Raw genomic sequence first — 14,883 nt, forward strand, 5'->3', positions numbered from 1 at the left:
CTTTGTAGTGGAAGAAGAAGAAGGATATCAAGGTATGAGTCTTGCACACCGTTTGATTTGGAATTTGGAGGGCCTACTGAGAAAATAGTCACCGACTATTTTGATAGTTCAAGCTTCCCTTCAGTAACATGAAATGTTGCATGTTTGGACAGAGGATTAGCTGCTTCCACAAGGTTTGTTGTTAAGGCTTCCTCCGATCTCTTTTTTGGAGAAACCTTTTAAATTATTGATAGGTTCATAGCAATAGAATATCTGCAATTTAGTTTATGATTTGATGCATTAAGTTTAATTGCTAATTTTACAATTCTACTATCAGGTTGTGATGGGTTAGGGTTAATATACTTTGCAAAAAGGGAAAGAAACTATAGCTCTGTATCCAATTGCCTTATCTATACAAACCTTTTGTTTAAAAATTTCTATTTCTTTTTGCTAATTCAGTTGAAAGTGTGACTTTGATATGGTATGAATTAGGAGGTGGAGAGGATACCCCCAAGTTGGGTTTGAGTTATGAAGTCCTGGTTCTATCTGTCATTTACATGATTCTAGTGAAATAAGTGCTAAGATTGCCGTAGATTAGGTTCTAGGAGTTTGTGTTGTGGGTTTTATGTCAGAGCTCAGCTAGCACACTCCTTGGTCATATTAGTTCCCCCCTTGTTTGGACCAGGCAACATGTTTGCTTTATCTTATGCACATTTTTTGAATTTCGTACCCCACAGGTTTTGGCAGCTGATCAAACTTTTGAATAATCGTCAGTTGCCAATCCCGAGTTGCCAAAAACTCTTTGAGGATTTCTTAATTATAATTTATCTTTTAGAGAAGAGGCTAGATATAGTAGGTTCTTAAGGGTCACTTGGTCATTTTGTATATAGAATTTGAACTTATGTAACGAGATAGCTGAAGTTTGAACTGCTAGCGCAGGACATTTTTAAATGATTATGAATGTTTTAACTTTAGTTAGATTTTACTTTTGCATGTCTAATGGTTATGTGCACATTATTATGTTAAAGTGCTACTTTTGCACATTTTAGAACACATCACAATGCATGTTACCAAAGTTATAAATAATATCAAACACAAGTGTAGTATAGCTTTTTAACTAAAACAACTTTCAACACATCAAAATGATCTAATCATTGAAATGAAATTTTAATTTAATAAAACCTGTACGACTTTAATCGACTAAGCTTTACTATTAATACTAACAATCACAAGGTAAATTATGCCTAAGAGGGATTCAAATCTCACCAGAAAGGAAGGAAATAAAGATATCAGCAACAAAAATTATATAAATAGCACACAAATAACAACTAATCAGAGTGAATAAATCCTTGTCTTTCATTAGTTACAAATAAAGTTATAAACATTTGAAAAACAAATCCAAATGGAATTGGCAAGAATAAAGGCACCATTTGCAATCATGCTTGTATTCGGTGTTCTTTTAACTTGAAGCAAGCTCTGAAGATGCATAACGAGTAAAGCTTTTTCTTCAAAATGAATACACAGTATGTGCCAAAAAAACCAAAAGAAACTAATACGAGAAATTCAAATGATGGTTACCTAAATAATACAGTGATGTCTATAGAAGCGCACTCACTGGACTAGACAATATAATTGTACATTGTACTAAATTTTGTTTATATATTTCTAATTTATATACACTAAGCACAAAATGAATTTTTAAAAAGAACATAGTTTGAAAAGAGAAAGTGATGTATTCTTTGAATATTACATTTCGAAGGACAAGACATAACATTCCATTTTAGAGAATATAAGGCCAACATTTTGACTCTTGTTTCAAAATACTTTTTGCTTGTCAATGAAACGGGTTTTGAAGTGGATATGTATGCAACAACTTGTCTAAGAATGACATCATACTCCTAGTGGAGGGAGCTAAATGTGTGGTCAAGGCTTCAAAGCTCTTCAAGGATTGTTGTGGTACATATAATGCATAAACTTTTCCTTTTACCAAATGAGTTGTTTTGCTATAAATTTATTGATAATTCTGTCTATGTCATCAGAAAAGAATCTAGATTCCATAAGAAACGTGACTGCACCAAGTACAACGCAAGGACAAAACAATGTTTATAACAAAATTTGGGAGTGGGACACCAAAAACAAAGAATGATTGTAAAGCAAAAAATCTAAGGCACAATGAGTTACAACCTACCAATATCAGAGTTGCTCATAAAGTGTGTGCATCATGCACCATAATTATGAACAGAAATGAAGACATGGGTAACATCAAAACAAGATCTGAGCCTACTTGAAATCACATCAGAGTAGAAAATAAATCACTGAAAGAGGAAGAAAAAGAACAATTGTCAAAAGAAAGCGAAGCTACACAGAATTCCATATAGTCTAATTGATCATGGACATTTCCTTGCTCTACAAAAGCACAAGATGAGGTGAGTCAAAGAAAAGAAAGAAAAAAGACAATGAGAGCAAAGGAGCCAAATATCAGTGAATGCTTCAACATATTTAGTTTGTTGGACTTCATCTATTGTGGCCCTCTAGTAGTAGAAAGTGATAATATTCTAAGCATTACGTCTTTGAAAGATGGTCAATTTGCAAAGGCCAAGAAACAATCTTTATTTGCTAATTCAAAGAACAAAAGTCAATGTTGTAATAGGGTTGTTGATCGAACTCTTGGAGAGGAATTGAATTGTATGCTTGAGGATCTACACATCATGAATACACAAAGAGCAGAAAAGGAGTATTTCAATGGCAATATTGTGGAAATAAAAACTCATGGTGAAGCGGTGGATCCTATTCTCACTAGGTTAGCTTCCTTTGATGCACAAAGGTATGTTGTATCTCATAAGGAGATTTTAAAAGTGAAGTTAGATATCTTGTGAATAGTTTTGCATTATCTTAGAAGTTGGATTAGGTTGAAAAGGAACTGAACTAAAATCTTTTGAAGGTTTGCTTACATTGGTGGGTGTTTTCTTTGCAGAGGGTCAAATGTACAGATGAATGTTGTCATTGAGAAGGGCAATCGTCAGAGGGGTAATATGAGAAATTGTGTTTCAAGATTAAAGCATTAAAGGAAGATGTCCATGGAAGTTGAAAGGTCATTAAAAATTGTAACTATGCAATTGATCTAGAGGAGTCATTATGAGTCAGTAAACTAGTATTGAAAATATTAGAAAACATTCAAAACAACCTAGAAGAAGAAACATTTATCCAATCAAAAGATAAAACTTCACAATACTCCTCTTTGCAACTATGGTCCCAACATCACAAAAAAAAAAAAAATCCCTTGCACTGCATTTTGTGTCTTTAACACATTTAACTATGCAACTTAAATTGTAATTGATATAGTTCATTGGTAGCATGAAACAATGACCCATGAAGTCAATGTCAATAGGTGTCATGGTTTTATAGTTCTTTTGCCCCCAAATTCAATTGAAATTGCTGAGGAGATCAGAATAAAGCAACAAGGTAAGGATTCTTTTGCAACTTTCGCTGATGATTTCATAATATGAGAGTTGTGAATCTGTTGCACAATAGCACAGTGGAAACAAGAATGTTGTAGACATTGACTCTCTCTATTAACTAATGGATCACTTGCTTTTATATCATGATCCTACATTTGTCTTCTATTGTAGCTTAGTCTCAAGCTATTAGTACATAAGTATAAAAGATTACATTCAAGTACCCTTGTGGTCCAAAAGATGTAGCTATTGTGTACAATTGCCATTGAGGCTTTGAGATAGAGGAAAACTAAAATTGCCTGAACCAATTTTCAATTTGCATGAATTTGTCATAAAGTAATTGCAATTATTATTGTTGAAGTATCGTATGATAGTTGAAACTAATCATTATAGATCATATGCAAACTTGACACGCTTTGAAAACAAGGACAATAATTTTGTCTGATAAAGACATTGTGCAAATTTGTATCACTTGCTCTCAAAGTTGGTTGACCTAGTCTACTGTGTACTATTTCCTATTTTTTACATATTGCAAATAGGAACATAAACTTATGGATATGGAGATCTTGTAGAGTGGAAACGGAAATCTCAGAGAGAAACAAACATGAATACAACTTTCATTGCATGGAATCAAAACATTACATGAAATTAGTTACTTCATCACTAGTTTCCATTGTACAAATTATAGAACAATGTATTTTTCTAGCACAATGGAGCATACTCTTATACATCACATGTACATACTTTTTGCAACTATCATAATATAAGAATCAATTTATCCATAAAGGATGCGCCATCTTCTAATATCTGCTACAAGATGAATGCCAGATGACATCTCACTATTTGAAAAAACAAACAAATAATGGTATGAGTAGTGGTGCTTTATGGTTTTAGTAGATATGGCTCCTGTATCATTACTATACCATTCCCCTAAAAGCTGTATATTCTCATGTCTTATAATCCATTCAAGTGACAAATTTGGGTATGAAGTGAGAAGATTTATTATGCATACAAGTGTGTGACTTTCAACAGTGGCTTTAAATGGTGATAGCTCACAAAATAATGTTTTGCATGCTGGAGTAAAAACAATTGTTAATTCTTCTATGGTATGGTTTTCATGAGGAAAATGGATTAGAATATCTTGACAGTGAACTATGACATGAGCTTCTCTATATGCTTGCATAAGATATTTCAAGTAAGCAAATTCTCCATTTGTCATGAATGGAGATAGGACATGAATTTGATTGGTTTCTGGTATTGTTTGAATGTTTCCCCATCCATTGTATTGGAACATTGCATCATGATTTTCATAAAAATATTTTTCCAATATATTCCATTGGCATTCGCTTGGAAGTTGTTGGATTCTTTCAAGGAGTCCAGATTGTGGATTTTTGTGATCTATTGGGTAGTTTATTGTGCCAAATACATTCAAACAATTCATAGCCATGCAATTGAAGTAGAGAAAACCTGTCAAAAATGGCCAAGAATTCTTAGACTTTGCTATGTCTGAATGAATTCTAAGGTATACCTTAACTTCATTACAAAGTACAAAGTACTAATGAATTTAATTTTTCGAATAATTATATGTCTATTTATCTTAAATTTTGACACCTCTAAGTAGTGTGTGATTTATGCTTTTTTTCTCGAATTAGTTTTCATTTCATCTATTAATCAACACAAGGTATTTAGTATCCTAAATACACATCAAAGCTAAGTAAAGTAGACATTGGTTTTTATGGATATGATTTATATATGTAATTTTATTCATACATGATGGAAACTATTTTGCAACTATGTTTCATGGTATCTAAAAAATGCAAATTTGACATAGGGATTCTTTTCTTTATCTGAGAATTGAAATAAATATTACTCAATCAATAACTTAGAATATAATAAGAAAAACCAAATAGGAAAATTTGCAAAAAGATCTACGGTAATGAAATATTATTGCTTTATAAATTAGTCTAATAATTAGCACTACTTGATGATTACAATTCGAATTAAAAGCTGCAATTCTACTTTCAAAAATCTAGATCGAAACATATCGGTTCCTTGCAATTGGCAATGTCAATTGTATGCACAAGTCCCAAAACTCTTACCACAGCTCAAGCACCTGTCAAATTTGGGCCAAAAAAAAAAGCAATATAGAACATACAACTTGTAAATAATTCATTTTCACCTTATGAGAATACATCTTCTTGAACAAAGTATGACAATATACAATGAAAATGTAGTTTATGACGCAATTAGACATCATTTATAAAGTCAATGAAAACATTGGATGTTCTTTTAGTTTCTATGAGAATAGTTTATTGGACTTGAAGTTCTTTAACCATTACAAGTTCATGAATATTACTAACTACGCACACAACATTTATCGCACAAGAAACATGTGAATTAATTTATGTATTTCACATTTTCATAATTTAAAATGCATTATCTATACTATTCTTAATCAAATAATAAATCCTTATGTAATGTATATGCACTTAATTTAGTGATCATTGATTTTTACTTAAAAGATCACACAGTTAAACACCGGTCCAAACATAACAGTTCACTATATATACCAAGGTTTTTATAAAGTCATAGAATTCATTCTTCTAACAACATTAGAACTAGATACAAGTTATTTCATACAAATTACATATGCTATGGACTATGTACATAGAGTCATCACAGCTGATGTATGATAACTAGTGATGTATTTAGATTTTAGTAGACTAAGAAGTACTCATTCATGCCAAGGGGCAATTGTTTTGTGCATAAGTTGTCATTGGAGGAGGAGACATATGCATCTGGAGGAATATGATTGCATTGCATACAACTGAGATTCTCAGAGCACTCTGCTCCGAAAAATCTGAACAATGTGCATGCAAGGCATGATCTATAATTGCTTTATATTTACTACGAATTGCAATATTTATAGAATTATATACACAGGTTGTGATAGCAGATGAGCTTAAAGATTCTAGGGAGAGAAATCCACCTATAAGGTCATTACTCATCTCTATAACATATGCATCAATGTATCGATCATAGTCTTCTTCAGGCTTGAAGTAATGCTTCACATATGCATTTGCTAATTGCTTCACAATTTGTATATCTTCTAAAAGGTCCATGCAATTGCTCAAGAATTTAGAAACAATGTCTGCATAGTGTGTTAAACCAGATTTATTCTGCAAGAATTCTTCACTGAGAACTATGCGCAAAGATCTCTCAACATTTGGGCATTCAATAACAAACACATTCTCCAAATGTGTTGAGTCAATTGGACCAATAATTGGAGAATTTCACTGAGGACTTGGGCATGGAATAAAAATTCGATTAGACATTTTGAAACTCCAGATCTGTGACAAATGACTACAAAATTAGATAAAAAAATTTAGTTATAGACAATAATAAATATATTTGTAGACATGGAATAATGTATTCTTACTTGATCTAGTCCAAATCCTAATCACAATGTAATTTTTTTTGACTAGTCTCTTTGCCTTGTCAGAATGGACTATAGTAGTTACTTGTAAAAAATGGTTGGCCATAGCAAATGCAAGTAGGTTGTTGGTTCCATATGTATCATATATATATGCTCTTTAATGATTAGGAACATGACTGAAGTTTTTGCATTAAATAATGTTTGCTAAGATGGTTATAGCGTCCTAGGAAGATACGCCCAAGACTTGCTATAGTCACAAAGTTATTGGTGTCCCAAGCACAAAATTTGGGAGACTTTCCATCATACAAATAAAAATGAAAAGAGTTTCCATGTGTTACTAAAATTCTCCCTAAGTTTAGCGATGAGCAACATAACAAATTAGTGGCTAAAGTGGGAGTAACATTTATGTTGTTCACTGAAATTGCAAATAGAAAATTTGGATACTACACACTAGACCCAATCATAAGTTATATTTGACTCCAATATATGTTACAAAATCAAATTTAAAAATAATTAATCTCAACATATGTTACAAAATCAAATTTAAAAACAATTAATTTCAATATATGCTACAAAATGAAATTGGAAAACAATTTCTAGAATTCTCTAAAAATTAAAATATTCATAACATTATTTAAATAAATAAATAAATATTATATACCAAAAATTGATTTTACACAGTAATATAATTCATGATCTTGCAGCACTTACTATAAATTAAAATTTCCAATAAGAGAATTCCATGACAATTTTGCTCCTTTGTACCCTTTTTTGGATACTATATACCATAGAGACTCGTAGATGGACAAACATGCTCCATATCGACAACCATCGGCAAAAGACTCAAAAATTCTAAATTTGTTGAAACAAAGGCACGATACTCATAGATAGAAAGAACCCACTTAAATCAATGGATACTTCAGGCACTGCCAAACCAAAATGAAAATACTTTTACAAGCCTATACACGACCCAAGAAAATTAAAAGAAGCGGGTTCAACCCTCAAATGGCATAAACATACATGACCCCAAAAATGTTTTTGCCTATAAATATAGATTTTCCAATTCAACATAATTTAGACTCATAACATATAACATCCAGTACACCAAAATCAATAAATAATAAGCAACAGTAATCATACACATAATGCCTTGTTCAAAAGGTGAGTCTGTAAACAATCAAGTAAATATAGTATTAACTTCAATTTTATATAGAAATATTACTGCAACTTAGTGAAAACTATATTTCAACACATGCTTCAAACTAATCGTTCACAAACATGGCTGACTCAACCATTAATTAGCCTCTACACAACCTTAGCAGCTCTAACTAAAACATATTGAGTTTAAGCATCTAGGATACCAAAATAGGTTAACAATAAAGTAAATATATTTGACGTTAAAAAATGACACAAAATTATAAGTTGTAGGGCAAACAATATAAATAAAATGAGAATTCGAGCTATCACTTAAATTCATTAAAATGTCCAACATTAGCTATGAATGATTACTAACATACCTGATGGGTAGCTTGCCACAGGAGATAGGTAAGATGTGCTATTGTATTTTGTGTTATTTTATGCATGTACCACAAACATGTCCTTTGTATTTTCATTCTTAACTATGGTCATATGGTTTTCCCTTGAAACATATACTAGAAATCAAAATAATTCAAATTCGAATTAATTGTTTAATAGAGTTTAGTTTGATTGTATCTGTGAATATAATTATGTGTTCAATTCCTATGTATCTATAGGTTAAAAGACTACAAGAAAGCACCTTTTAATTTTTTACTTCCAACTTCCAGCACTTTCTATTTTCCACTTCCTTGTTAATTCATTTATGTTTTGACTTAATATATTTGCCAATCCACTTGCAAATGGATTGAGCCCATATAATTAGTTTGGAAATAAATATATGCAGCCAAACACGCTAATGATGCTATTTTTATTCCCACATGCTAAGAAAAAAAGTTGTCCACTATAATATATCTGTGAAGTTCCCTGTAAAAGAAGATTCAAGGAATTGCCTAACCACCACCAACAGAGTTCCTTCTTAGTCAACATGGTATTTAGTGGGTTTGCCTCTTGCAATTGGATTTGGTTTTAATAGTAAGAAAACTATTTTGTGTCAATAGTTATTGTAGTATGGAATCTTAGCCTCAGCATGAGTAATAGAAAGCTTTCCCTCATAGAGTGATGGCTGATGCAAAGTGAAATGGATGTTAACCACATTATAGATGACAAAGTGAGTTGGAAGCTATCAGCAAATTGCATTGATCCAACTTTGTTGATAATACTAAACTATGGGATTCAGTTTGTGATGTTGCTTGTCATAGAGCATCTGTTTATCCATTAAATCTGAACAGAGTTACCAATGTAATGTCTCCAAATTGTAAGCATCCAAATTTTTCCCTAAACCACACTTTCTGTCAAACAGTTAGGCTTTAAGAGATACCGTTTACTTTGATTGAAAAACACTAAGGGGGGCAGGGGGTAAATTAATGTTCAAATTTTTCAAACTCATTAAATTGATTACATAATCATGAAAAGACAGAAACTATAGAGGGAAAGACGTGAACTGTCATGCTGCATTGAGCTAATTGTTGAGATAAAATCCAAACATGTAATTGACAATATTAAGCAACCTCTAACTAAATATTATTTATTGTAGAAAGTGTGTTTTTAAGTTTGGATTTATTTTTAGTTTTAATTGGTAATAGAAATGTCTTTACAATAGAAATAAAAGAACTATTTTATAGAAACATATTTTAAAAATATAATAGAATATTTAGAAAGATTTGTTTCTAAATTACAAAATATAAATAATAGAAATTAATACAACATAAAATATTGAATAATAATAATATAAAAACTTTCAATTTAAAATAATGAATTGTCTATAGTCATATAATATATCTTGACATATTTTCAGAGGTAAAGAAGAAGGAAAAAAGAACTAAATACTTTTTTAAATATCATTTTCAAATATTTTCTTAACCTCACTAAGTTAAGAACTAATCTTAAAATTAAACCAAATTGAATCATAGCCATAAAAAAATTGTAACCCGAATCTAATATAAATTAAATATTTAATCAAATTAAACATTAAGCCTCATTATATATATATATATAAGTAGTAAAATGCTAAATCTTATTATGCCCTAATCCTAAATACTATGCCCTAATATTAATGCTAATCCTAGCATAAAATCACTTTGAAATTTAAATCTATACAAAATTGAATCCTTAGTATTGATGCCCTTATTTAAAATTTTAAACCCTAATCCTAATGCTAATGGCACACCCTAAATTCTAAGCCCTAAATTTAATAATAATTCTAAACATAAAACCCCAAAACCTATTTTAAACCATAATCCTAAGTTCTAAAAGCTAACGCTAAGATAAACCCTAGCCCTACATTAAGTATGAACATAATCCTAAATTCTATTTGAAACTATAATCTTAAATGGTAATCATAAATATTAAAACCTAATCTTAATCCTAATTATCAATGATAAACCCTAAGCTAATCATAAAACCTAAACCTTATGGGTAACCCTAATTAATAAACCGTAGTCCTAATACTCACCCTCAATTATAACCCCAATATAAATATCTAAAATATTTGTATTTAAAAATTATAAATTATTATTCTTAATTATATAATATAAAAATAACCTAAGCATAGTAATACTTTATTAATATATTATAATTAAAATGATTAAATACAAAGAGAAATTATTAAATTAAAAATATATAACCTCTCATTTTACATGAGGACTACTACTAGCTTTCATGAGAAGCATATCTTTTCAACTTATTTTATATATATTTGTACAATAAATTATATCTGACTTTTTTTCTTCTTCCTACATATTAATATTACTATACAGACCAAATCCAAGCTCAATAATTAAAATCATTGCTTAAATTCATGGACCAAGTCCAAGACATAAGGAATTTAGGACATGAGTTAATAACTTCCATGCGTAAGAGAATACTTATTGTAAGAAGCTGAGGAATTCACAAGTAAAGCCCTCCAAGATGGCAAAATTGAACCTCATGAATCCAGTCAGAATATATGGTTTCGACAGGGCTCATTCACATTCCCTTGCCATATAATGATAATGAAGATGGATTTTTAAGCATCTGCACACAGATTAAACGAAAATATCTCTGCTAATTTGAACTCTTAATGCAGGTTTTCAATTTTGTTTGCTGACCACATATACCAGACCGAGTGATGTTTTCTAATTCAACAATCCTGTGATATTTTGGGATTCAAAAAGACAAACTATTGAGAAAACTGCACTATGGCAAAAATTGGAAACAGAGGACACGTGGATAGTAAGGCAGTTAGCTCATGCTCATATGTTTAGTGGGTCTTCAATTGTTGTCTTTCCCAACACCAGTGTAGAAAGAGAGAATGGTAGCAGAGAATATGTACGTGTTAAATACCTCAGACGAAAACCTCTCAGCCTGGCCGAGATTTGACAAAAAGCAAATTAATCAATAAGAGCAAAAACTAAAAATGAACAAGGATCATGAAACCCCATAATGAAATCAGAATTTGAACACATCTCCCAATACAAGACGTGAAGAACGGCTCGAACTATCAGTTTAAAAATAAAACACTCAACAGAGTTCTATCCAAAAGCTTTATCATTTATCAATTTCCTTGCAAAATCATGAAGTGCATTCAAAACCAAAAAGATAAAACCGCAATTGGGAATCTTTGGTGACGCAATCTCATCTTTATTTCAAAATCAAGCATTCAATTTGCACAAAGCAACCAACGTATTTCAGACATAACCAGCTATATTTAGGCACCAGCTATATTTAGGATCAACCGCTTGTTCAGACACTCAAACCCTTAAAAAGATGAGCATCAAACTTCAAGCCATTACCTCTTGAAGGAATCAACCCACACATTAAACAAATAGCTAACATCATAAACCAAACCCCCACCAAGAAGAAAAAGAAAAACATGAAATAGGGCTCAAATTGGCCCATTCGACTATATCAGAAAGAGCCAAAAAAACCACCAGAAAAAATATCATCGGCCAAATCAAGTCGCAAGCAACAGTGAAGTGAAATAGGAGAAATTCTATAATTGAGTTCACGACTAGTATGCAAAAAATTAATCCAGAATTATTCTAACCAACATGCAAACACATGTAGTTATGACTTTTCTCACAAGAAAACCATTAACTTCTCAGGCAAATAGTGCAATTTTTCAGCAGTCCACAGGTAGGCTTTCTAAGCAGTTGTTACTGGACAGATTTAGAGCGAAGATGCTTTTGGCAGATTTATTGAAATTGGGAGATTGCAAGCCTCTCTAAGGACACCCTCTCTATGTGGTCATTCATTCCAGTTCAAACCATGGAGCCAGGTTTAAGTTCCCAGCATATGCGATAAGTAAGGGTTCAAAAACTCACAGATAAGAAGCATCGAAGCCAGTGAGACGTGGCTAAGGAAAAATCTTACCAAATATAATCTCTCTTTACAAAAATATTATGAAACTGAAAACAAATTAACAAGTTTAAACAAACAGATATTAAAAATGAAAATGCCTCTCGCTCGTGAAATTTGGCATAATACCACCACAAATGAAGTACTAGCATAGTCAATTCGGTACGTCAAGACTCAATAAGAATGTATGAGGTCAAGGGGAAATTGGATACTGAGACTCAAATGCATCGTACAACATACTCCTATATTTACATGTGTTCAACACAAAAAAAAAATCTGACTCCTCTCAGAAAATAAACTTACTGTACCAGTGTAAAAAATATCAGAGATTTGTAAAATGTTCACAAATAGCCAAAAATCATTACTCAGTCACCTAATAAGAATTCCTACCTCGCAATAACTGGCGTGCCTGCCGCAGTAAAGAGGGAGCAGAAATGGAAATCACCTAAAAGTTTTGGTCTCCAAAGATACCCTACAACGTATCTGTTTCAGTCAGTAATGAAACAATCAATGGCAGACATGAACAAAATGCAAAATGGAAGAATGAAAAGTATATGGTAAATTGAAAGATGAAAGACATACAAGTAAACGCATATAGAAAAAACCAAATCCACTGACTTAGATAGCATAGTATATATGAATGGAAATGCAAGCCTCAAAAGCAAAACATGCTTACTTGAGAACAAAGAAAACCTGTATAATGTCTCCTCTTTGGTTTTCATAATCATAAAATATGCTCAACCCTGTATTTGTAACCTGTGGCCACCGACATCCATAAACAACAATGAAAAATCACCCGTGAATTAAGGGATTTGAAGATTCACAAATTTACTCATTACACTGTTTGCTTAAAAAAATGAAGTCACATGTACCCAACTCCATCAATGCTATGCTGCTTTGAAATTTAAAGCTTGAATGCAGATGATTAGAGTTTTCAAAGTTGCAGATATGCAGGGATTTTTGCAGTGCCTACGCAGATTGAATTGACATTCCACAAATATGCAGCGTCTTCAATTCCAAAAAAAACCTAATGTCTCGCCTTGAGTTAGGCTGTCCCCAATTTATGACTACTAGTGCAGCACCCAGATGTACAACTCTAAATAAAAGTGATCAACTAAACAATTAATGCTTTGACATAGGCACTACAATACAACAACTCTATTGTCAAAGTATTTTCTGATTGTACAGTATGATCGGCACAGGTGACTTGAATCATGTGTTGAAATTAATGTTGAAGTCTTTTCATGCTTTTTAGTCACAATCTTTAGACTTACCTATTTACCTACTTTCTAAAACCTAAGCCAACAACCTTTGATTTTTTTTAAAAAACTATAAAAAATTGATGCAAAATCCCACCACACTGACTGTTCACTGTACAATCATATGTAAAAAATGCTTTACAAATTGAAAAAAAAGTCAGAAAATGAAACAACAATATAGAAACATTCCTGAAAAAGTGATTGTGAAAAAATCAAATGACTTCATTGGCCAGCAAAAAAAGGCAAAAAGAACATGCACTGGATGCTATAGTATCCTGCCTACGGCAGGAACTAATAAATGAATGATTTTAAGGACATTCAAAACTGAATAGCGCAAGGAATCAAACAATTTTAAAGTAGGCACTATTAAACAATTTTATATTCTTAACAATAGAAGTCATAAAAAGCTTTGGAACCCCACTCCTTTCTCTGCAAGTTTCCCGCTTCCCCCTCGATTCAAATTTTGAACTGCCTTGGTCCTGGAGGGCCCAGGAATGCTTGATGCTTCAGTGTGGCCGGACTTGCACATGGTGTTGGACCTTCGCAGAGAAGATTCCCCTGTGTTGTCTGTAGCATTGAGTTAGGCATGTGCCTTCGAACCCCCCTTGTCGGGTTGTGGAGTTGACTCTACTCATATTGATGTTGGGTCCACTGAGTCTACCCGCCCAAAGATGGATGGAATAATGTCCTCATGGGGGAACAGGAGGGAAGCACTAAGCTTGGAACTCCCAAGGTCACCCACAGAGCTATAGGACCGAAAATCACTTTCCGAGACAGTGTTGTGGACAATGCTACTGCGTCCCTAAAACATTGTATTGTGTGTAGGTTTATTTCCTTCAAGCCTTCGATTGAGATGACAAGAAAATGGGTTGCACAGAAATAGAAGGTGAAGGGAAGCGTTTGTGTTTCGGCAATGCCTAGCAATCTCTTTTGCTTTTGTTTCACTTCGATGGAGGAGTTGGTGGTCATTTTGTCTGGGACTTGGTACTATGGTAAACATTCTCTGGCACTGGCAAAATGACACCTTGGCTTTGATGTCACTCAGGAGGTATAGATCTTGGCCTCAGTTTGGGTCCACCTACTTGGACTATTGCTGGAGATTAGGATGAAAATATCCTAAGATACATTGGAAGCACTTTTGGACATTTCGTCACTGCTGATCAAGTAACTCTACTTAAATCTAGACTTGTTTTTCCTAGACTAAATGGAGGGGAAAGGGTCCAGTTGATAAAATATGAGAATGCAGGATTGTATTACCAAAAATGTGGTTGCTTTGGACATG

General features: G+C 32.4%; 1 pseudogene; it reads left to right on the forward strand.

Moving 5' to 3' along the window:
* The first annotated feature begins 2,078 nt into the window (after positions 1–2,078).
* Positions 2,079–3,044, forward strand: LOC149543443 (uncharacterized; annotated as a pseudogene).
* Positions 3,045–14,883: the final 11,839 nt, after the last annotated feature.

This window comes from Cupressus sempervirens, chromosome 8, assembly GCF_028749045.1.
Source record: "Cupressus sempervirens isolate cs-2001-9-10 chromosome 8, ASM2874904v1, whole genome shotgun sequence".
NCBI lineage: Eukaryota > Viridiplantae > Streptophyta > Pinopsida > Cupressales > Cupressaceae > Cupressus > Cupressus sempervirens.